The 22,579-nt window shown below is 34.0% G+C and overlaps 1 long non-coding RNA gene across 1 annotated transcript in view; it reads left to right on the top strand.

Annotated features, from left to right (window-relative positions):
- The first annotated feature begins 21,621 nt into the window (after window positions 1-21,621).
- LOC119870629 overlaps window positions 21,622-22,579 on the top strand; it is a 126,178-nt gene continuing 125,220 nt past the window's right edge. The window contains exon 1 of the long non-coding RNA XR_005353015.1: window positions 21,622-21,810. This is a non-coding gene — a long non-coding RNA (uncharacterized LOC119870629). The remainder of the gene's footprint in view (window positions 21,811-22,579) is intronic.

The raw sequence follows: 22,579 nt of genomic DNA, 5'->3' as shown, positions 1-22,579 counted from the left end.
CTTTAAAATGTCTGTAGAGATGAGTTCTCATCTTCCAGGTGGTCTTCATTTTACTCGTCCTGGTTAATCATTATCTCTGGAAGAACTCCAGAGATAGTCCCTCCATTTGTTAATGCCTCCCAAATTATAAAAAAACATTTAATTTCATTGTTCCTATTTACTGAGGCCAAGAGCTTTAAAACAGAATTATTGAAAAGAGAAATTATGTAGAGCATATAGACTGTAGAAATGTTTATTTTCACAGAAAGCATTCTGAATATTGCTATATACTTAGATTTGGTAGCTTAAGTCTATTAGTCTTACTTATAAATTTCCCCCATTGCTGCTCATTTAACAACTGAGGTTTAAATATTTTGTATAATTGCCAACATTTCTGGTGAGAAGCATTTATAGCAAACATGTTTGCTCCCTCCCTTAAAGTTTACACCACCATGAGCCTGATGTACTATTGATTGGTTTACTGTGGTTACCAAAATCTTTCTGCTAGAGCAATTTCCTGTAATTGTACTTGTACCAAAAAGCTAGTGACATTTGGGGGAAGAGTGAGAATTAAATAGATAAAGAATTTTTGAAAATCTGAAGTATTCCTGAAGACTCGAATATTAGACTGATAGCATTAAAGCAAAACACGGTTTCCTAACTAAAAAAAATAAGCCTTTCTACTATAAGCTTGTTTATGAAGGCAGACATTGTCAATACTACTACTACTACTAATAATAAAAAGTATTTTGAGTGAAAAATCAAGGTTGATCTGCCTTTGCCCCCTTGTGCTCATGACACTACTACCCCCACTAGTGAAGTGATTCAGCAGTTAAGAATTTCTATGTATATTGTCTAGATGGAATAGATTATCTATACCATAAGTAAATAGATTATTTATTCTAAATGGAATAATCTTTTTTTTTTAATACTGAGTTCTAAAATAGAGTATCACAATGCGTGAGATAAAATCTCCACCTAAAAAGAAACTTAAATTCCAAGATCTAATATTATCAAATACTTATTTTTAATCCTATGGGCTGAGAATTTTGAAAAAAAGTCATACACAGAAATTTAGAATATAGAAAAAGGGATAATGCAGGATTATGTAAAGAAAGAAATCCCATCCTAAAAGAGGATTAAATTTCATCCAGTCAATGAGAATTGGATGGAATTTAACATGAATTTAAATGTGGGCGTAAAGTTTATAGCACTGGAGTCAGGAAGGAGAGGGAGAAAAAAAAAGAAAAAGAACCATCCATTTATGTTTTGAAACTTTAGAATACAGAAATTACTGGCTGCCTTCCAAGAATAGCCTCTAGGAAGATTGTCCTAGAGAGATATAAATGCCTCACAACAGCAGTGACTGAGCTAAGATTATAAATAATGGGCCTGAGGGGTTCTCAGAATTTTCTGAACCCTCAGTAGGAATTTGAACATATCTGCAGATGTGCCAGTAGACCTGGGTAAGATTTGGAGACAGGATTAGGAGACTATCAGGCAAATGCTTGAGATATGTAGCAAGAGAATATAAGGATACATGCATATTTTAGTGTAGATACAGCATGATACATGGCTCTTCTGATTATCTGCTGTTTTTGGCAAAGTTATAACTTAAAACAACATTAATTACTTATTCTGTTCACAAATCTGCAACTTGGGAAATGCCCAGATGGCAGCTCTTCTCTACTTCACATAGTGACAACCAAGGTGTGGCTCAAATGGGGCTATAAGATCTACTGTCAGTGTGGCTCACACATGGCACATTGATGCAGGTAGTTGACCAGTGACCCAGCTGGGACAATCAGCTGTATGATTCACTTTGTTTCCTTCTGGAGCTTTCCACTGAGCTACTTGGGCAAAGGCTTCTTCCGGTGGAATGATGGTTGGGTTCTGAGGATGAATGGTCCAAGAGGTCTAAGTTAAAGCCACAAACTTTCTTATAACTTAGCCTCAGAAGTCCCATATATCAGTCTCCACCATGCTGTTGGTCAAGTAAATCACTCCAGCCAGCCCCAGTCAAGATTAGCAGAACTTTATCACCGCCCTTGGTGAAAGGAGTAGCAAACAAAAAAAAAAAAAAAAAAAAAAAAAACCCCAAAAACTTTACAAAGTTTACTCTCTGGCCACAAATTAACTATATTACTTCTACATACAAATGCAGTCACCTCCCTAAAGCCTTGTAAAAGTTCAAAAAGACTCATCCTATTATTGGATTAGTGTGAAGCCCAGGATTTGTCATGTAAATCAGGTCTACATGTAGATGAGACCGGACAGTTACTATTCTTTAAATACTGTTCCCCCTGATTCACCTATTATATGACACCAAAAAGTAAGTTTTGTTTTTGAAGATTCTAAATTTTGGAACTCCAACTAAGTAATATAAGGTCTTCTCCAAAGTCAAAGTTCAGTTTGGTAAAGTTTAAAAAAAGAAAAATATGTCTTATCAGGATCTACAAAAGAATATTTTGGGTTCTATGAGTGCGTTCTCTACTTATTTTCCTTTATTCTTCTAGCTCCATAGGAAAAATAAAGGCCTCTTCCTCTTTAAGTACAATGAAGGTTGTCAATGAGATAAGTTGCTGATATATGTGTGTGTGATATGTGTTGATTTCACATATATGTATGTGTATGTGTTTATATGTGCACATGCATACAGTTTTGCTCCTTTTAAGGATCAGAGTTTGAATATCCATTAATGCATTTCAAACATATTGGAGAAACTTTTGTTAGCTTAATTTAAGGATCTTTCTTACTATAAATATCTGGATCCTATTAACATGGGCAGATTTTGACACCAACAAATCTGATTTAGTCTTCTTGACATTTTATTGTCACTTTTTTAAAGCATGTCATTTGCATTCTTACATTGTCATGGAAATAAGTTTTCAGGACAATCCAAGCACACTTTTAAATCTTGCTTTCAGACACTTTCTTCTCCTTTCACACATCTGTCTCTAGGCCTTTAATTCTCTTGCAATTTGCTTTTTTCCAATATCATGGATTAAAATCTTTCACCCAGCTGGACACACTGACCTTTATATTTGCATGTGTTTGAATGAAAACTTCTGTTAATTAAGAGATTTTTTACCAATTAGTTACATTCATATTTAGTCTATCACTGTATAATGACTACGGAATTTGAAGGACTTAGATATATGTATGCAAATTAAACCTATGGTTTACCTGGCTTTGTTAAATTTGTTTAACCAAATAAGTTTTTCTAGGGAAATTATCAACAACTGACACTTATAAAATGACAAAATATAATATTTTAGGATTATTAACAAACTTTAGAATTTTATTATTTAAAAATAAATTTTAAAATATTTAGCTAAGTTGTGAACTTCTTGATATAGTAACATAATTCAGAACTGAAATTTTGGTTCTAACTTCAGATATCTTAAAACTTTGAATAATAGGTAATTCTGTTGAGTTCCACAGTCACTGTTTAAAAGATACTGTAAGATGAATTTTAGATCCTATAGCACCAGACCTCAGTTTTGAGAATAGAAGGAAAATGTAGTTTGCTGGGTACATAAATAGGCTCACAAGTCTTTAAAAAATAATGTCTAATGGATACTGTTTTAAAGACTTGGAAATGAATACAAAATTCTTTTTTTAAAAAATCATAAAATTTTCTTGTTTATACATTTCACAGGGGCTCCATAGTTAATTCAAAATTGATATAACCACCATTTCATAAGTATAATCTGTTTTATTTTTTCTTTTGATAAATGACAGATGTGTCTTGGGGACTGATATATGCCCTTGTAATATCCAGATAAGTACATTTAAATATAATAATTAAAAGGAAAGCAATTAAATATAGATATTTCATGTTTATAAATAAAGTTATGATAAAATGTCTTATGAATTGAATCAAACATTTTAGTAGAAGAAATCGAATATTGCATATATAAAATAATTTAGAATTAAGTATTCTAATTATTACCAAAACATTTGAGTAAACACAAATTATTATTATGATTTTTTATTATGATTTTTTAAAGATTTTATTTATTTATTCATGAGAGACACACAGACAGGCAGAGACACAGGCAGAGGGAGAAGCAAGATCCCTGCAAGGAGCCTGATGTGAGACTCGATCCCAGGACTCCGGGATCATGCTCTGAGCTAAAGGCAGATGCTCAACCACTGAGCTACCCAGGCGTCCCAACACAAATCATTATTAATTGTCTCTAAAAGAAATAACCAATTTCTCTATAACTATATGTTATTTCAAGTCAATGTGTTCAAATAATGAAGAAATATACTAGGATACTTGTCTCAGAGGGACTAGAGTTTTATAGCATCTTTCTCATATATGTGCCATTAAAATGATCCTATCTCAGGGAGCCTGCGTGGTTCAGTAGGTTAAGCATGTGACTCTTGATTTCATCTCAGGGTGTGAGCTCAGGGTGATGAGATCAAGCCCCACATTGGGCAATAAACTTAGTGTGGACTCTGCTTGTTGCTCTCCCTTTGCCCCTCCCCCTACTCTCTCTCTCTCTCAAATAAATAAATAAATCTTTTTTAAAAATTTTAAATTGATTCTTTCTCTGAGATATTTCCACAGGTATTTAACATTTAATTTGTTCTTTTCTTTTAATTTTAAAGTTTCTTTGAGAATGCATTTGTAACAGTCAAAAGGAAGAGAGTAATAGTGACACAATTTTGATAGGTATTTTGGTATTGTACGCTAACAAAATTATTTAATCTAAAAATAACTAAAGATACAAATACTTTTTTGGTGAATGATGTAATGTATGAACAAACTACTGATGAATATATAATTTTCACAGACGTGCTTGTGAAAAAGAAGTTGTCTTCTAACACCAACTATCGTATATTCTATTCCTTTTTTTTTTAAGATTTTATTTATTTATTCATGAGAGACACAAAGAGAGGCAAAGACACAGGCAGAGAGGGGAGCAGGCTCCATGCAGGGAGCCCGATGTGGGACTCAATCTCGGACTCAATCTCGGGACTCCAGGATAACGCCCTAGGCTGAAGGGAGGCACTCAACCACTCAGCCACCCAGGTGTCCCAGTATATTCCATTCCATAGAGTCTTTATCAATATCACACCCAACCAGTATGCATCTCCTCTCCTGCTTCTCCCCCATAGTTGCTCTTGGATTCATTTCTCTGGGTTAACTTAGCAATTTATTCGCAGATCCTCTGTTATAGAATAAAATGAAAACATCATGCATTACTAGCTTTTACCTAAGTATGCTTTAATTTTTTTTTATCAAGTTAAACTGGCTACCTTTTGCCATAAGACACAGTATGTAACTTTTTTTATTCAGCCTATCAGTTGGTGAATTGAATGTCCATTTGCTTCCTGTAGTGCTGTATTTTTATCAATATTTAAATCTTACAGGAGTGTATACACATGCATCCGTATACCTTGACTTATTAATTTAGATTTTTGTCCTGTCTTTACAATTTTAATGAAATGAATTTTCATGTGATAAAAATGAAAAATGTATTGTAATGTATCCATTATAGTTTCACCATCACTGGTGATTTACAACACAGTATTAGTGTTGTTTGCATCTATAGATCATGTATATCTGAATAATATAATTGTGATAAGTTATATGAAGTTATATGTACTTTTTAATATAAATATGTATCAGTAATTTTCTAGAAAAAAATTCATAAATATAAATCTTGGTAATTTTATACTTCTTTTGGAACATGAAAAAATTACTCAGGTCAGTAACTTGTCCAAAATCTTATGGTGGTGACATAGTAGAACGTGTATTAATGTCCAAATCTTTCAAGTAGAGTGTTTTTTTCATAATATAATTTTTATTCCCCCCAAAACACAGTCATTTCCTGCAATAAAAATGTAGTGAAAACTAGACATGTGAGAATTACATGGGTATCTATGACATCAAACTCATTCAATATATCAATCTGAATAAATTATGTAATATTTAATAAGATAAAAAACGTCTTTGTATTTGGAAATATGTAAGAAATGAGTATCTGAGAAAATTTTTATCAATAGTTTGTGCTAAAAAAATACTTTCTTTCCAAAATGTGCAATGCCTAATTGACAAAATACAAAAGCATACTCTTGAGAACTTCTAGCTATCAGTGTAAATTATCATAGTTGAAGTGATAGTTAAGATAGATTTCTGTGACAGCTCTTCTTGATGAAGCTTTAGTCATATAATCATAATTTAGGAAAATAAATTTTAAAATAGTTTTAAGAATGCAAATCATATATAGAAGGAAGGTAAGTAAAATATTGATTTCTGGCAGCATAGTATATAAAAATATTAACCAACCTTTTTCTTTCCAATTGTACTCTTTGAACAGCTATTAACAGCTAGGTGGATGAGCAAACCAGCAAGAATCCTCATTAGAAAACAAAGATTAATTTTATGTTCCACAGCCACTATCTGGTTGTTAAACAGGATAAATTTAAAATGGGGACAAATGGAGACTAGGTCTTCTCACCCTCGCTTCTTTCTTATGCTAGATAAAATACTCTGAGCTGGCTAAAAGGAAGAGAATTTGAAACACAGGAAGCAAAAGAGAATTTGAACATTTAGAAGCCTGCACACCTACATGCAACATACATACATACATATATACATACATGCATACATACTGAGACAGAAGAAGGAAAGGGCCTGGTAGTAAGTGACACTTATCCCCCTTGAACTCTGCTAGTCACAGGCTTGCATAAGTCTAGAGTGAAATGTAGAGCTCAGATGCCACAAATAGTCTCAAATCTTCCATGGACCATGAGTTCTCTTATCTCCTGAGGAAAAAAAGGCAACTAAAACAATATTATAGGAGTGAATAATCTTGACAGCTAAGATGAGGGGACTCCATTGTGAGATATGTAGTGACTAGAGGGACTAGAGGTCCTGATGGACAACAAACACCTCAATAAAAGCCTGAGAAATAGAAAGGATAGGGGATCTCTGGGTGGCGCAGCGGTTTAGCGCCTGCCTTTGGCCCAGGGCGCGATCCTGGAGACCCGGGATCGAATCCCACGTCGGGCTCCCGGTGCATGGAGCCTGCTTCTCCCTCTGCCTATGTCTCTGCCTCTCTCTCTCTCTCACTGTGTGCCTATCATAAATAAAAAAATAAAAATAAATTAGAAAAAAGAAATAGAAAGGATAGAGGCTCACAATAATCACCAGTTAAACTGAGCTGGCTACATCATGGAGAAAGCAAAATATCAAATAATGACCAATAAAATGAGAACAAGAATTGACTTTTCCCATGTCCACCTGCCATCTAGCAATGAGTAAGTAGTAAAGGGTGCAGAACTCCTTAGGGAAGAATATGATGTGGAAACAAATGGGAAAGCATATGTCTGGGGTGGGGGGGAGACTCAGTAATTTTCCTGAATTCCATGTGAAAATGTTAAGTACAGTGATACAGGATACATAAACTTGGTCCCAAGGCCCTCTCACAATGGGAATTATAGGCATGTGAATACAGTCATGGTTAAATTGTAAGTCCTGGAAGCCCAACTGAAGCAGAATTTAGCAACTTGGTGAACAAATGCGTTCTCTTCCTTTATATTACGTGGGGGGCTGAGAGGGAAAGTTCAAGTAGAAGGCTTTGTGATTCTCCTTTCCTAGTAAAATAAAAAGCTAAGTGGCATCTATGAGGATATGATACAGATTAGTGTTATCTAAAGATAGCATTATCAACAATAGCCAAATTATGGAAAGAGCCTGAATGTCCATCCCCTGCTGAATGGATAAAGAAGAAGTGATATAGACAGTTAGATATAATGGAATATGGATCAGCCATCAAAAAAGAATAAACTCCTGCCATTTGCAATGACATGGATGGAGTTAGAGTGTATTATGCTAAGCGGATTAAGTCAGGCATAGATAGATAAATGCCATGTGATTTCACTCATATGTAAATTTATGAGACAAAACTAATGAACATAGGGGAAGTGACAAAAAAGGAAGCAAAACATCAGAGATTCTTAAATAAAAAGAACAAACTGAAGGTTGATGGAGGGGACATGGGCAGGGGATGGGCTAAATGGCTGATGGGTATTAAGCACAGCACCTATTGTGTTAAGTGCTGGGTGTTATATGTAAGTGATGAAATCAGCTAGGTTCTACTCCTGAAACCAATATAATATATTAACTAACTAGAATTTGAATAAAAATTTGAAGAAAAAATAAAATCAGTAGTGTTAAAAAAAAAAAAGAAAAAGATTAGGGGTAGATAATTTCTATTTTGTCACTGTAAAAATAGCCTGCCAGCTGATGAAAAATTATCTAAGATTTTGACAAGGAGAGGGGCACCTGGGTGGTCCAGGTGGTTAAGCCTTCAATTCTTTTCTTTTCTTCTTCTTATTTATTTATTTATTTTTTTAGTCTTCAACTCTTGATTTCAGCTTAGGTCATGATCTCAGGGTCTTGAGTTTGAGCCCTGTATGGGTCTCCATGCTCAGTGTGGAATCTGCTTGGGATTCTCCCCCTGTTCCTACCTCTGGTTTGTTCTCTCTCTCTCTCTCTCTCTCTCTTTCTCTCTCCCCCCCCAAAATAAATAAATAAAATCTTTACTTTTTTTTTTTTTTAAAGATCTTTAGCTTTTTTAAAGATTTTATTTAATTTGAGAGAGAGAGAGACGCCACAGGAGGAGCAGAGGGAGAGGGATGAGCAGAGCCCAACATGGGGCTTGATTCCATGACTTGGAGATTGCCACCTAAGCTGAAGTCAAGAGGCTGACACTTAACTGGCTGAGCCACTCAGGCGCCTCAATAAATAAAATCTTTAAAACAAACAAAGATTTTGACAATGAGATCACTTGGTGTCTCCAATCATACATACTCTTGTTAATGTACTCTCTCTATTAGAACAAATCATATGACCTTTGGCATCTGGCAAATACCCATCGCTAAGGAATCCACCAACTCTTTGCCAGACAGAAGGCCAGGCTTTTGAAAATACTGAAGCAACTAAGCATGCAGTTCTATAAATAAGCACCATTTAGGTTGTGTTTCACTTGATTTTTCACTATGCCAAATAAGCTCACCGAATAATTTAATCCAAACCACAAAAAAACATGTGAAATTAATAAAAAGATAAACTATATCTCAATGAAGTTAAACTTAAAAATGGGATACAGACTATACTAGATAGTAAGTTTTCAATTCCAGCTCTCTCTATGGGCATGGTCTTTACCATATGCAGTATTTAAAAAAATGTATCGTTAGGATACTCAGCCCCAAAAGACTATAAGAAAGCTAAACTTTAGCAAAATGAAGACGAAATTAAATACACAGCAAATTCTTCAGGTAAGAATTAACACATTTAGTAATTTAAGCAATTGAAAAAATAGATAAAGGAAGTAAAATTATTTCATTAAAGGAATCCTCTGTACTAAATATTGGGATACCTGCCAAAAAAGGCTATAGTTTGGAAGTTGTCATAAAGAAAGAAAAAATTAGACTATCTTTATTTAGTCCTCTCATAGTGTGCCTTGAACTCCTTCCATAACTTCTGTGACACCAGGCACCTGGGAGAAGGGAGTCTGTATCTAAAATATGCCTCTAATGTGCACAAAAGAAGTTGATGAACTATCTCTATGCTTAGTATTCTCAAATTTACAATTTATCATCACATTGAAATTAGTGCAAAATTCTGAAAAAAGCACATTTTATTATTTAATAATGGATTATTTAATCAAATTGTTTATCTTGTGATGATCTAAGACAACATTCTTTCCTTGTAGGAAAAAATTGAATCATGTATTTCGCTTAGAAACAGCATGATTATAAAAATACGCTTATAAAAATCACTTTAAAGTTTTTTTCTTTCAATTTTCAGTTAGGCAATTTTCTATGAATTTATGTAATTTTCTTTGTCTTTAAGCTTAGGGATTCACAATAATACATGTGTTCTTAATTGGCAGCCTGCAGTTTAATTATATCAATATAATAAACCATTCCCTAAGGTGTCTTTTTGTTTGTATTTGTTCTAAAATATGTATGAGCTCTCAAAGTTAATATTTGGATTAAACTTAACTGATAATTAAATGATCAGAATCAGTAATAATACATGCAATAACATAAACCACTTTGTTCCCTAACTGCAAAGAGATTATGAGACCAATTCAAGCTGCATAGATTTTATGAACTATTCACTATTTTCATCAAGGCATTATAGCTTTTTTTATAACGAACACATTGTTAACTGATAGGAAAAGCATTATGAAGTCAGGATTTTATATATGTGCTATAAAATAGAATTTATAATCATCAGTAATGAAAAGTTATAACTACCTTCTAAGAATTTGTTGACCTCCTAAGTAAATTATTGCAGAAAGTATCCTTTTTCAAACATTAAATTATATGACCACATCTACCATTTATTTTTAGGTACATCTGAGAGTCAGGGAATTTTCATTTAATCCTCTATTTGGAGAGTTATTTCGAAAAGCACAGAATATGGTAATATAAGACTTTTCCACTTTTATCATCAAGCTAGGTGGTGGGAAAAATGAGTTTTTGAAATGTAAAATCATTTTGAAAAAGCTGTTATACAAAATGAGAACATAAACTTAACGCTTTAAAGAAAGATGTACAAGGTTAAACATAAAACAGTTGAAGGCACATACATATTTCAGAAGCACTGGGAGAAAGAAGGACATTAAAATTTACCGAAAGCCAATAAGATGCCAAACACTGTGCAAGGAGGTACCACCTCTGTGATCTGGTTTAATTCTTATAAACAACCTCCAAGTAGGTTCAGTGTTCCACCATTGTAGGAAATGAGGTTTAGAAGCTCATGTCATTTGCCGAGATCCACAAATACAATAGAGTCAGATCCAGATATTAGCAGAGAGATGTCTGTTTCCAACATTCATAATCTTTTCGTTAAACAAAAATACACTGGTTAAGAGTATAGCTCTGGAGCTGAATGGCCTGAATCCAAATTTTTTTTTATCTGCTTTCCATTAGTCCTGTGACTAGAGAGAATTGCCTATTATTGTCTCAGTTTCTAATCTTTCGATTAAGTAGAACACATGACTATTAAATGCTATATTAACCTAGCAGAATGACATACATATAATAAATACTCAGTGAACATTAACCACATTTCTTTGTATTCAAGATCTAATAGCTAATTCCTGGCAAGTAGGGGCAAGAATTCTGGTCTTCACCTTCAGTCTAACATTGTGTTCAGTCACCTAGATACTATTTTACAAAACAAAGTAGGTAAATTTTTCAAGAATATTTCATAACAATGTATGACCTGTATGATCTGCTTTGGGGATATTACCTTACTTACATCATTTTGACAATGTGCAGGGATTCTAGAAGCAGTGAACACACACCAAAATAACCATACACTAATAAGTCAACCTGCCACAGTTCCATGGATGGTGACAAAAGATAAGAGATTCCTAGAGTCAGAGATAAAAACTGTATTAGTCATAGCATAGCAAGTGGCAGGAGCATCAGAATGTTTGTGCATGATTCCCATTCATGGGGCAATGCGATGAATCTAGATAGATGCTCGATATGCAGTGGGCAGTATCACAGCCGAGGAACCTAACACTTAAGGAATTTGCTTTCTGTAGCAGTGGTAAGAACGCATTTTTCTCTCCCAAAAGGGCAACCAAGTGCACACAGGAACTCCTACTCTATTTCTGCATTCTTTTCTTATTTTCAAAATTTCCAGCAGAATAAAATGATTTTGAGAACCGTTCTGGATGAAAGAACGATTAAGATTTTGTTATTTGGGCATACTAAAGAAGATTCATAGGATCAAGAGAAGTCCTTTTTGGACAGTCTTCTGCACAACATAGCCAAAACACAAACAGACTTGTGTGAAATTTGACATTATAAACTTCCACACTTTGCTTGGTACCTGTCTGTGAGTTATTTCCAAGGCAACATTTGGTTTGAATTATCTCACTCTCTTTGTATGGAGTAACATCTTATCCAGTACATAATACCTATTCTGTGGAAACAATTTTATCTTTGAAATAGAGATAAAGGTGAAATGGATGTCATTTGTCTTTTGTTACTCTTGATAAGACATTTCAACCACACCCTAGTTTAAATTAATGAGGTGATTTTTGGATAGCCCCTAGATAATCACAGGATAGTAGCTGGCTGCCAAGGAAACCAACCTTGTGGTTTGAGAATTGAATCATTCATCCCAACTCTACTACCTCCGGGAGGGTTGAGTGCTAGGGTGAAATTAACCACCAATTGCCAATGGTTTAATCACTTGTGCATGTGTAATGAAGCCTCCATAAAAACCCAAGAGAACAGGGTTTAGAGAGCAGCTTCTGAGTTGGTGAAGAACACATCTCTGTGGGATGCTGGGAGGGTGGCAAACTCAAACTCTGTGGGGACAGAGTCTGTTGTGTTCAGGACCCTTTTAGATCTCATCTGGCTGTTGATGCATATCTTTTTTGATAAACTGGTAATACAGTAAGTAATTTGTTTTTCTTAGTTCTGTAGTGTTAGCAAGCAATTGAACCTGAGGAAGGGGCCCTGAGGACCTCTGATCTATAAGTGGTTGGTCAGAAGCAGAGGTGATACCTGGTCTTGTGATTACCATCTGTGAGGGCAGTCTTGTGGGACTGCGCCCTTAACCTATGGAATCTGATGCTATCTCCAGGTGGATAGTATCAGAATGGAGTTAAAATGTAGGACACCCAGCTATATCTGAGAATCTATGAGTGTGAGAAAACCCCCACACATCTGGTGTCAGAAGGGAAGTTTTGAGACTAAAGGAGAAACAGAGGAGTTTTTGATACGATAGTTCTATTTCTCTGGAGAATCTTAATACCACCAATGAAGTGCCAACTATACATCAGATAAAATGTTAAGCCTTTTACACAAATTATTCGCTAAATATTCAAAACTGTATGATAAAATATACAATTGGTTAGTGGATATCCACTCTTCTCTCTGTAACTTCATGGGGGGAGTATACTTCTCTCCATTAATGTTTGGCTTAAAATGTTCATCAGCACATAGCTAAGAAGAAATGTCCTACAACTACAAGAAATTAAATTCTGCCAACAATCTGATCAAGAGTCATACTTTCTCAGCAGAGAGACACACAAGCTACCAACACCTTGATTTTATTCCTTGAAGACCAGTACAAGATTTCTAGTCTATAAAACTGTAAGATAACATTATGTTTTAAGTCCCTAAATGTTTTAAACTTGTTATGGCAGCAGTAGAAAACTAGTACAAAGCACACATATGGCAGACCTGGACAAATGTTTAGTTTTCAGACAGTCTTATTGTAAGATACCTATAGAATGTTGCTATTCTGAAGACACATGAGTAAGAAATAACTTCATGTGAGGTATAACACTGATTATTATTATTTTTTTTATTTTTTAACACTGATTATTAATGTCGTTTGTTATGTAGCATTTTGAGACAGTCTGATGTTGATGGATGCAAAGTTAAACTATCATGTTTTTCAATGTCGATTGCAAATGCCACACTGCCTCTTCAACATATCCCTTTTGTAAGATTAATATGGTTAACACTGAATAAGGTGTGTTTTTGTGGAAGTTAAGAAAAAGAAATAGGAAAAATATCAAGTTACTGAGGACATGAATTAGGGTGCATGCACTGAAATGAAAAAAAAAGCAAAAAGGGGAATATTATATTTTAAGATATTTTTAAAGAAAAATTGACTGGACTTTGCAATAAAGTAGAAAGATAAAATGAATGGGGAAAGGATGGTTATATAATTATGAGATCAAAGTTCTTGGTACAGTTGACTAAGAGGTATAATTACCTTCTGGAAATACTGACTTTTAAGCAAAAAAGAGTTTGACGTAAAGATGTGGGGGACCCACTCATACCATGCGCCATAAAGATGTGAAACTTTGTCTTTCATGGCTTTAGACATAAAAGAAGGGAAACTTCCTAAAGAATAGAAGAAAGAGCATCCCTATAATACTTCTGGCTAAAAGGGGTGCTTGTGGTACATATAGGTACTTCTAAATATTACTGTTTTCATTTACACACACATGTGCACACACATAAATAGAATGTGTGTGCCATCAGCCATCACCATCTTAGTTGAGACTTTTATTTTATCTCACTAGTTCCAGTGTTCCTGCCTCGTTACCTTGTTTTCCTTTCATCTCACCTACTGAAAATCACATTTAAATTAAGATTTGGATAACCTCAGTAACCTGAGGTATTTAACATTTTCTAGGGAATACATGTATCTCTTTAATGTATCTTTCATATCTCCCCCATTTTTGAACACAGATAACCTATTCAGAATTTTTTTACATCGTTTCCAAACGATGTAAGTACATTTTCTGAATTAATTTTTTTCTATACCCATTTCCACATTATCATTATATTCTAAAATATTTAGATTTGTTTTATTTATTGATTTATTGTTTATGTTTATATTTATTGTTTTATTTATGTTTACCTAAATAAACATTTAGGTTTATTTCTTATAAATTAACTATTAAAATACTTTTTTTTTGGTCCAATGTCAACTAACATGCTCTTTCCTCTGTGAAGTTTTCTTTGATTCCCTGAAGACCAACATATCCTCCTTTTCTCTAGAAAATAGCAATAACTTAATGGTCTCGCCTAGTCAATTAAGATACTCTCCCTTCTTATTGATTATAATTCTGTCTCTCCATACTCTATGCCTTGCAAGTTTCTTTAATAAAGATACAGATCTTATTTTTTGTATCTTTCACTCTGTAACAATGTTCTGCACACATAGTAGCCTCTCAGTATTTGTTTAATGGAACTAGATTGGTAATTAACAATATTTTTTTAATACCTGAAGATATGGTATATTTATTACAGAGGCTGCCCAACTGTGTGCGATTGAATGTATTCACATTTGTAAAAAAAATGTATTTTAAAATTGTTTCCAAAGTGGCTACTAAATGTTAATGATTAGCACCCTTTTTAATGAACAGATGGCATGAAACAATCATTGGAGCCAGAGGGAACCAGTTGAGCTAAGATGTTTTGAAAGGATAGCAGATAGTCTCAAATAGTAATAGGATTTTTTTTCTTTTTCCATTTTAGAAAGGTCTACTTTATGGTCTAGTTTCTTATTAGGCTTTCCAAGATGCTGCATTTGAATGATGCTGCAATGCAACACTGTATAGATTATTGGTTTGACAGTTACTAGAGACAAGTTACTATATGAAATGAGATGTCCTCTAGGTTCAGAGCAGTGTTCCAGAACTGAATTTTAGGTTTAGTACATTTTTATATAAATGAGTTGAATAAATAAGTAATTTAAATGCAGATGCTACCATTTTCTATGCTAGTGGGGATTGGTGAAAAGTTACAATCTGAGAAAAGATCTTTGCTGCTTCTAGATAACTTTATTTCAAAAAAGAATTTATAAAGAAGGGACAATATAACAACTGCATTTATTTTGGGTTAGAAAAACAAGAACATGTAATTAAAATATAAATGTTGAATCTTCAGAAGTTATACATGAAAACTGGTATTTAGGAATTTGTACATTTCATGGTAGCATGATTATTTGTCTCACAGTTTTAAAAAAAAATGGCTTAATGCTTAGCATTAGTAACCAGTAACCAGTAATCTTTCCTATATGCCTTATTGTGTAATGGTCAAACAATTTTAAAAACCTGATGAGCATGACATTTTGAATCATTAATTTGTTTTAATAGATAGAGGTGCCTTTAGCAAAAACAGTATTTATGTAAAATAAAAAACTGGGGGCACCTGGGTGGTTTAGTTGGTTAAGCATCTACCTTTGGCTCAGAGCATGATCCCAGGATCCTTGGATCAAGCCCTGCAAATCAGGGAGCCTCTTTCTCCCTCTCACTCAACCTGCTACTCCTCCTGCTTGTACTCTGTCAAATAAATAAATAAAGTCTTAAATAAAATAAAATCCAAAACTGGCCCACAAATGGGCCAGTAACAAAAAAGAAGTAACAAAAATTTATCTTAATATACTAAAGACTCTTTAATTTTTTTTTTATTTTTTTATCTCTTCATTTAAGAAATTAATAGAAAATGGAATTTTTGAAAAGTGAGAAATTCAAGCCTTTCAAAAGGTTTTGTCTGCTAGTCAAAATGTCAAATATGAGACTGAGTAGAGAACTAAGATACTAATATTTCTTTTAAGTTCTCATTCAGAGAAATAAAAAGAAGGTTGGAAAGTTTAGAATGGAGTTTCACATCAAAGAAATTGATGGGATTGAAAGTTATAGGGTCTTGGGACAGCTGGGGGCTCAGAGGTTAAGCATCTGTCTTCAGCTCAGGGAGTGATTCCGGGTCCAGGGATCAAGTCCTACATCAGGCTCCAGGCATAGAACCTGCTCCTCCCTCTGTTTATGTCTCTACCTCTGTCTCTGTGTCTCTCATGAATAAATAATATCTTTCAAAAAAAAGTTATGTGGTCTTATTAGCTATATAGAATCATAAAGCACCATTGGTGATAAAGAGACCTAGATACTGTATTTTGAACATAATTATTAACTATTTGATGTTCACAGTAAGTTGCTATTTGCAGTAGGGAATTTTTTTTTTTTTAACAGGAAAATATGTTAGCTTGTTGTCAACAATGCCGTAATAGGCTACTAAGGAGTAGATTTTAAAATAATGCTAGAGGGGTACCTGGGTGGCTCAGTGACTGAGCGTCTGACTTTGGCTCAGGTCATGATCCCGGGGCCATGGGATCAAGTCCCGCATTGGGGTGCTCGCAGGGAGCCTGCTTCTCCCTCTGACTATGTTTCTGTGTCTCTCATGAATAAGTAAATAAAAAAGAAAAAAGAACGGCAGAAAATAATGATATTGAACAAAGAACAAAAGGTGCATATCTTGAGTTGAATGAAAATAATGAGATTCGTATTAAATGCAATATTTTCAAGCTCACCTGTTATAGGTAAATAGAGTTAGAATCAAGGATATAAGATAAATTATCCCCTGAATGCAGGAAAGGAGTGAAAAAATATTCATAAGAACAATGAAAAGAGTTGAGAACAATAGAGATGTAGGAGCTTCTGTAATTTAACAATAACTGATCTAAATATTGTCCAGTAATCAAAGTGCTCATTGTCATCTCTCTCCCTGTTCCCTTTTCCATTTTCCTTCCTATTTGTATTGTTTTCTGATTTTTCTCACTCTTCTCTGTTTAAACCATGATGTCTATAATTTTATTTTATTATTTTTTAAGATTTTATTTATTTATTCATGAGAGACACAGAGAGAAAGAGAGAGAGAGAGAGAGAGAGAGAGAGAGAGAGGCAGAGACACAGGCAGAGGGAGAAGCAGGCTCCCTGTCAGGAACCTGACGTGGGACTCGATCCCGGATCCAGGATCATGCCCTGAGCGGAAGGCAGACGCACAACCTCTGAGCCACCCAGGTGTCCCTGTCTATAATCATTTTAACTCAATTTACAATATTCTCTAATTTCCCCTGTGATTTATTCTTGGATTCATAAGTTATTTAGAATTATATTGGTTAGTTTCCAAATATATTGAGAGTCACAATATTCAGAAGGTGGGAACAACCCTAATGTCTATCAACAAATGAATGGATCAATAAAATGTGGTATATGAAACAGATTGTTATTTAGCCTTAAAAATTAGTGAAGTAGTGATGCATGTTACAATACGAATGGACTTTGAAAATTCTATGTTAACGTGAAAGGAGCCGGACACTGAAAGCCACATGTCATATGATCCCTTTCACAGAAATGATCAGAATATATTAATCCATAAAGATAGAAAGAAGATTAGTATTTGTTAGGGTCTTAGGGAGGGGAAATGGATAGAATTACTTAATATGATATTTCCCTTTTAGATGATAAAAATTTTCTGGAATTAGACAATATTGAGGGTTGCAGAACATTGTGAATGCACTAAAAGCCATACAAGTGAATGTCCTAGAATAGTAAACATTATGACTTTTATATGAATTTTTCTTTAATAAAATGCAGTCTAAAGACATCAAATACAGTATCATCAAGCATAAACTACTTATTTAACAATATAATTAAGGCTTATGCATTGAATATTATAAACTATTAGATAATAAATGAAGAAATACTCCATTTTAATGGATCAGTACATTACAATATAACATTGTTAAGACTGATTCTTCCAAAATTGCTTTATAAATTCAAGACAAGTTTGATAAAATCAAAGCAGACCTAGGGTAGAGAGAATTATTTGCAAAAAGAGAACAAAGAGGACATAAGTGAGTAACTTCAATATATAATACAAAGCTTTCATACTCAAGATGGTATGGTAAAGATCAGTGAAACGGTGGATGTGAAGCAGTTACCTCCTAAATATATAATGAAATATTTTCTGATAAAGATGTCAGGATAATTAAATTGGAAAAGAAATGTACAACAACAAATGCACTAGAGCAGCAGATTATCTGTGGAGAAAAAAAGACCAGCATTGCCTCTTATCTCACACCATCTACAAATAAAACTCAACATATTAACTAAAAGATATGAACATTTGAAAGGATACATTAATGAGAATCTTCTCACTAGTGAGAATAAATGGGGTAAGCAAAGATTTTGTATAAAACAAAATTCACAAACAATAAAGAAAAAACTTGATAAATTAAACTTCACTGACATGAAATCCCCTTAGTCTGATAGGGTTAAGAAAATGAATAGTCAAGGCACAGACTGGGAGAAATATTTATAATATATAAATTAAAAAATGTAAATACCTCTAAAATTTTATAATGAGATAACTAATAACAAATCATCAGTGCTTTAACAGAAATTTCACACAGGAAAATACATGAGTCACCATTAAACACATGCATAATTGTTCAACATTGTTCCCAGATTGAAAATCACAAGGGGATACCAATCTCCACTCACTAAAATGTCTCAAAAAATAGACTGGTAATGCAAAGTATTTTTAAGAATACAATTCACTTAGAGCTCTCATACTTTAGTAGGGGTGATATAAAATGGCAAGACCACCTTTAATACATACTTACATATCATGTGGCAACTCTTTTAGGAATTTGAACAGGAAAAATGAAAGCACGTGTTATATGAAGGGTTGTGCATGATAGTTTTTGTAGCTGTTACAGGTTGAATTGTGTCCTAAAGGTATGTTGAAGTCCTAGCCTCTGATATCTGTGAATGTGATCTCATCTGAGAATCTGGTCTTTGCAGATGCAATCAAATTAAGACAAGGTCATTAGGGTGCATCCTAATCTAATATGACTGGTGTCCTTTTGAGAAGAGAAAGACACCATGTTAGGACACAGATGCACAAGGACACTGGAATGTGAAGATAGAGACAGAGCTTGGAGTGATGTATATGAAAACTAAGAAATGTCTGAAGACACCAAAAAATTGGAAGAAGCAAGAAAGGATTGTCTCCCAGAGACTGCAGAGGGAGGTTGGCCTTGCCAACGCCTTGATTTTAGACTTCTGAACTCTGATTTCTAGAGTGACTGCCCAGCTTGTGATACCTTGTTATAGTAGTTTTGGCAAACTATGCCTAGGACAGCCCGGGTGGCTCAGCAGTTTAGCGTGAGCCACCTTCGGCCCAGGGTGTGACCCTGGAGACCCGAGATCGAGTCCCACATAGGGCTCCCTGCATGGAGCCTGCTTCTCCCTCTACCTGTGTCTCTGCCTCTCTCTCTCTCTGTGTGTCTCTCATGAATAAATAAATAAAATCTTAAAAACAAAAACAAAAACTATGCCTAATGCCCAAACCGGAAACCATCAAAATGCTCCTTCACAACTAAAAGGATAAACAGTGTTCTGTTTTTACTGTAGAATACTATACAGCTAAAAGAAAAACAAGCAATTTGTGCACAAAAAGCCATTGATCAATCTCAAAAACATTATGGAAGGGAAGGGGATTCCTCACGGTGACCATGAGCAAACTTTATAAGCCTTTAGTTTGCAATTTAATAATCTGAAAAATGGAAGGCTGTTATTTGATAATCTGTAAAGTGTCACCAACTATAATATTGTATACATCAAGGACCATGTCCTAGATAAAAACTTACAATTTAAATTCAGCCTGTGATGGTTGAATTACTATTGTAGTAACAACCTATTAGAGATGGGAATAGATCCTTTTCCTTAATTGTGTTGGGTAGAAAAGAATGAGAAGTAGCTCATTGCAGTGAAGAAGGACTAGATCAGACATAAAGCTAAATACAGTGAAACAATTTAATGTAATTTTTTTTCCAGTTAAAATTAAATTCGTCCTAAGGAGCACAATTACCACTTCTCCTGACATTATCCCAAACAATAAAATAAAACAAAATGTGATAGTAATTTTAAAAACCTGCAAGTTATATAAAATTATTAAAGAATGAAAACTGTCAGTTACTATTTGTTATGTAGCTAGCCATTACTATTGCACTGCATTTCATTTTTAACTATTAGAGATGACAGTTGTGCTGCTTTATTTTTTCATGGAAGAATTTGATACAAAAAAAAAATTTGATACATGTACTTTTTTTTTTCTAAAAAGTCTGCCAAAGACTTTTATTGTATGCAGCATTTCACATTTTTTACCTATTTTTAACAGATTTTTATTTACACATCTTGTTAAAAACTTACAAAAGTTAAAAATTATTATGTATTTACCATGGCATGTGCTTGGAGTAGCACATGGTAGGTACTCATAAATAATTTGTAGAAATAGTGAATCAAATTATTCATAATAGGGCGACATAATGGCAAATAAGTTTCTGTCTTCGAGTATCTCAAAAAAAGTAGAGAAAGGACATAGGCATAATTGCTTAATACAGAATAGTTAAAATATGAATATTGTGGGGTTGTTTGTAGTCTTTAGACATACAAATGAAAATTGAATGGACTCCTAAGTAAATTGTTACTTAGTAACAATTGGTCACAAAGCTTATAACCTATTAAAGAGTTCCAACTCTATTTCAATTGTTTAATATACAGTATTTTCCCTCTGAGTGGGTTGAACTCACTATAATTATTCCATCCTTAGTCCTAAAACACTTTTTCCCTTAAAATAAAATCATTATTCACTACCGTTCTTTCTTAAAAAAAAAAAAAAAGGCAATTTGTATCTTGGTTGCAAGTATATCTGTGAAAAAGACATTTTAGCCTTTAACAGATGGACTTATTTCAAGTCATTGATTTCGGGATGTTAAAGAAAGCAGCAGAAAAGTCTTCTTGGTAATTTTTATTGAAAAGACTCCTATTAAAGATGGGAGGCATGGCAATAAATAACGGTAACCTTTGTGTAGTACAGCTTTAGGCGGTATTAAGGCCAAAAACTTCTCATGGGATTGAAGACAATTTTAGTGCTAATTACCCCTTTTTCTATATGAAATGTTAACTGTCGAAGAATTAATGGAACAAATCCTTTCAACTAATCTAATGTTTCAAGAGTTATGTCATCCTTAAATGTCTCCGTTGTTCAACGGTAATCAGTACATTCGCACCTCCTGTTAAGGCCTTGGGTCTGTTTCTTTTACACTCAAACTGTCAGACCTGCATGTGGAACTGCATTTTTTCTCCTCCTTGTACTTCTTAAGGGGTGCTCATCCAAGGGCACAATCTCACGTTAAAATGTTACTCAAGTTTGAGATTTGACTGACACAGCATTATAAAGCAGCTTGATCTTTCGACTCGCTTACAGAGCCATCAATCCTTGCACAAATGGACATTGAGATGAGACATCCAGACAAGCGTGGAAAATGGCACCTTGTCCCTGTCACAGCTGCAGTGAGTAGAGAGCCCTGAGAAAGTCTGCAGTCCTAGGTTATTCCCCTGAGCATGAGAGCTCTGCATCTGAGGCCAACCAAACCACAGTGTTGTTTAGAATCAGAAAAATCAGGTAATTTTCTTGCCTTTTTTCTTTCTTTTCTTTTCTTTTTTCTTTTCTTTTTTTTTTTTTTTTTTAATACTGGAGGCTGCTGTTTGCTACCATGATGAATGCTATCATTTGTCAAAAAATTAGTTTAAGTTGGAAGACTAAGCCTTAAGTTCTCCTCAGCAATTTAAACTTCACTGAACAATACACATCAGACAGTTTGGGAAAATACAGAACAATTCCACATTGTTACTAGTGTAGGGTAAGCCAAGCAATTCTAAATTTATCAAATTATTTGAAATGGTTTCCCACATTTATTCTGATTTAAAGAGAAAAGAGACCATACTTCTGTATTATAAAGCACAAATTTAAGTCAAATGATAGGAAAATATGCTATTTGAAAATTATATAAATGAGAATTTTAAGTCTCACAACTTGCATTAGCAAAATGAGCTGGAGAACACAGTTTACCTCCTAGCTTACAAGATTGTCGGGCCTTCTTAGTACCATGAAATACAGAGACTGGTTCAGAGATTTGTAGGAACAGAAAGTAGAGTTTGTTATTGCATCTGTTTTGATCTGGTTTCCATATTTAACTCACCCTGTTTTCTTCACAGGAGGCAAATATAGAAATCAAAATGCTAACTTACCAGTTTCATATGGAAACTAGACCAACAATAAAAAAGTCCCTGGTCACTAAAAAGAAAAAATCTAGATGGAAGTAAACTATAAAGTAGTTGCTTTGGAGAAAATATAATCCAGCTAGGGAGAATTAGTTGGGTCCTTTTAATGG

Source organism: Canis lupus, chromosome 1 (assembly GCF_011100685.1).
Source record: "Canis lupus familiaris isolate Mischka breed German Shepherd chromosome 1, alternate assembly UU_Cfam_GSD_1.0, whole genome shotgun sequence".
Taxonomy (NCBI): domain Eukaryota; kingdom Metazoa; phylum Chordata; class Mammalia; order Carnivora; family Canidae; genus Canis; species Canis lupus.
Note: the sequence above shows the minus strand (reverse complement) of the source record. Positions and strands in the feature narration are given on the sequence as shown.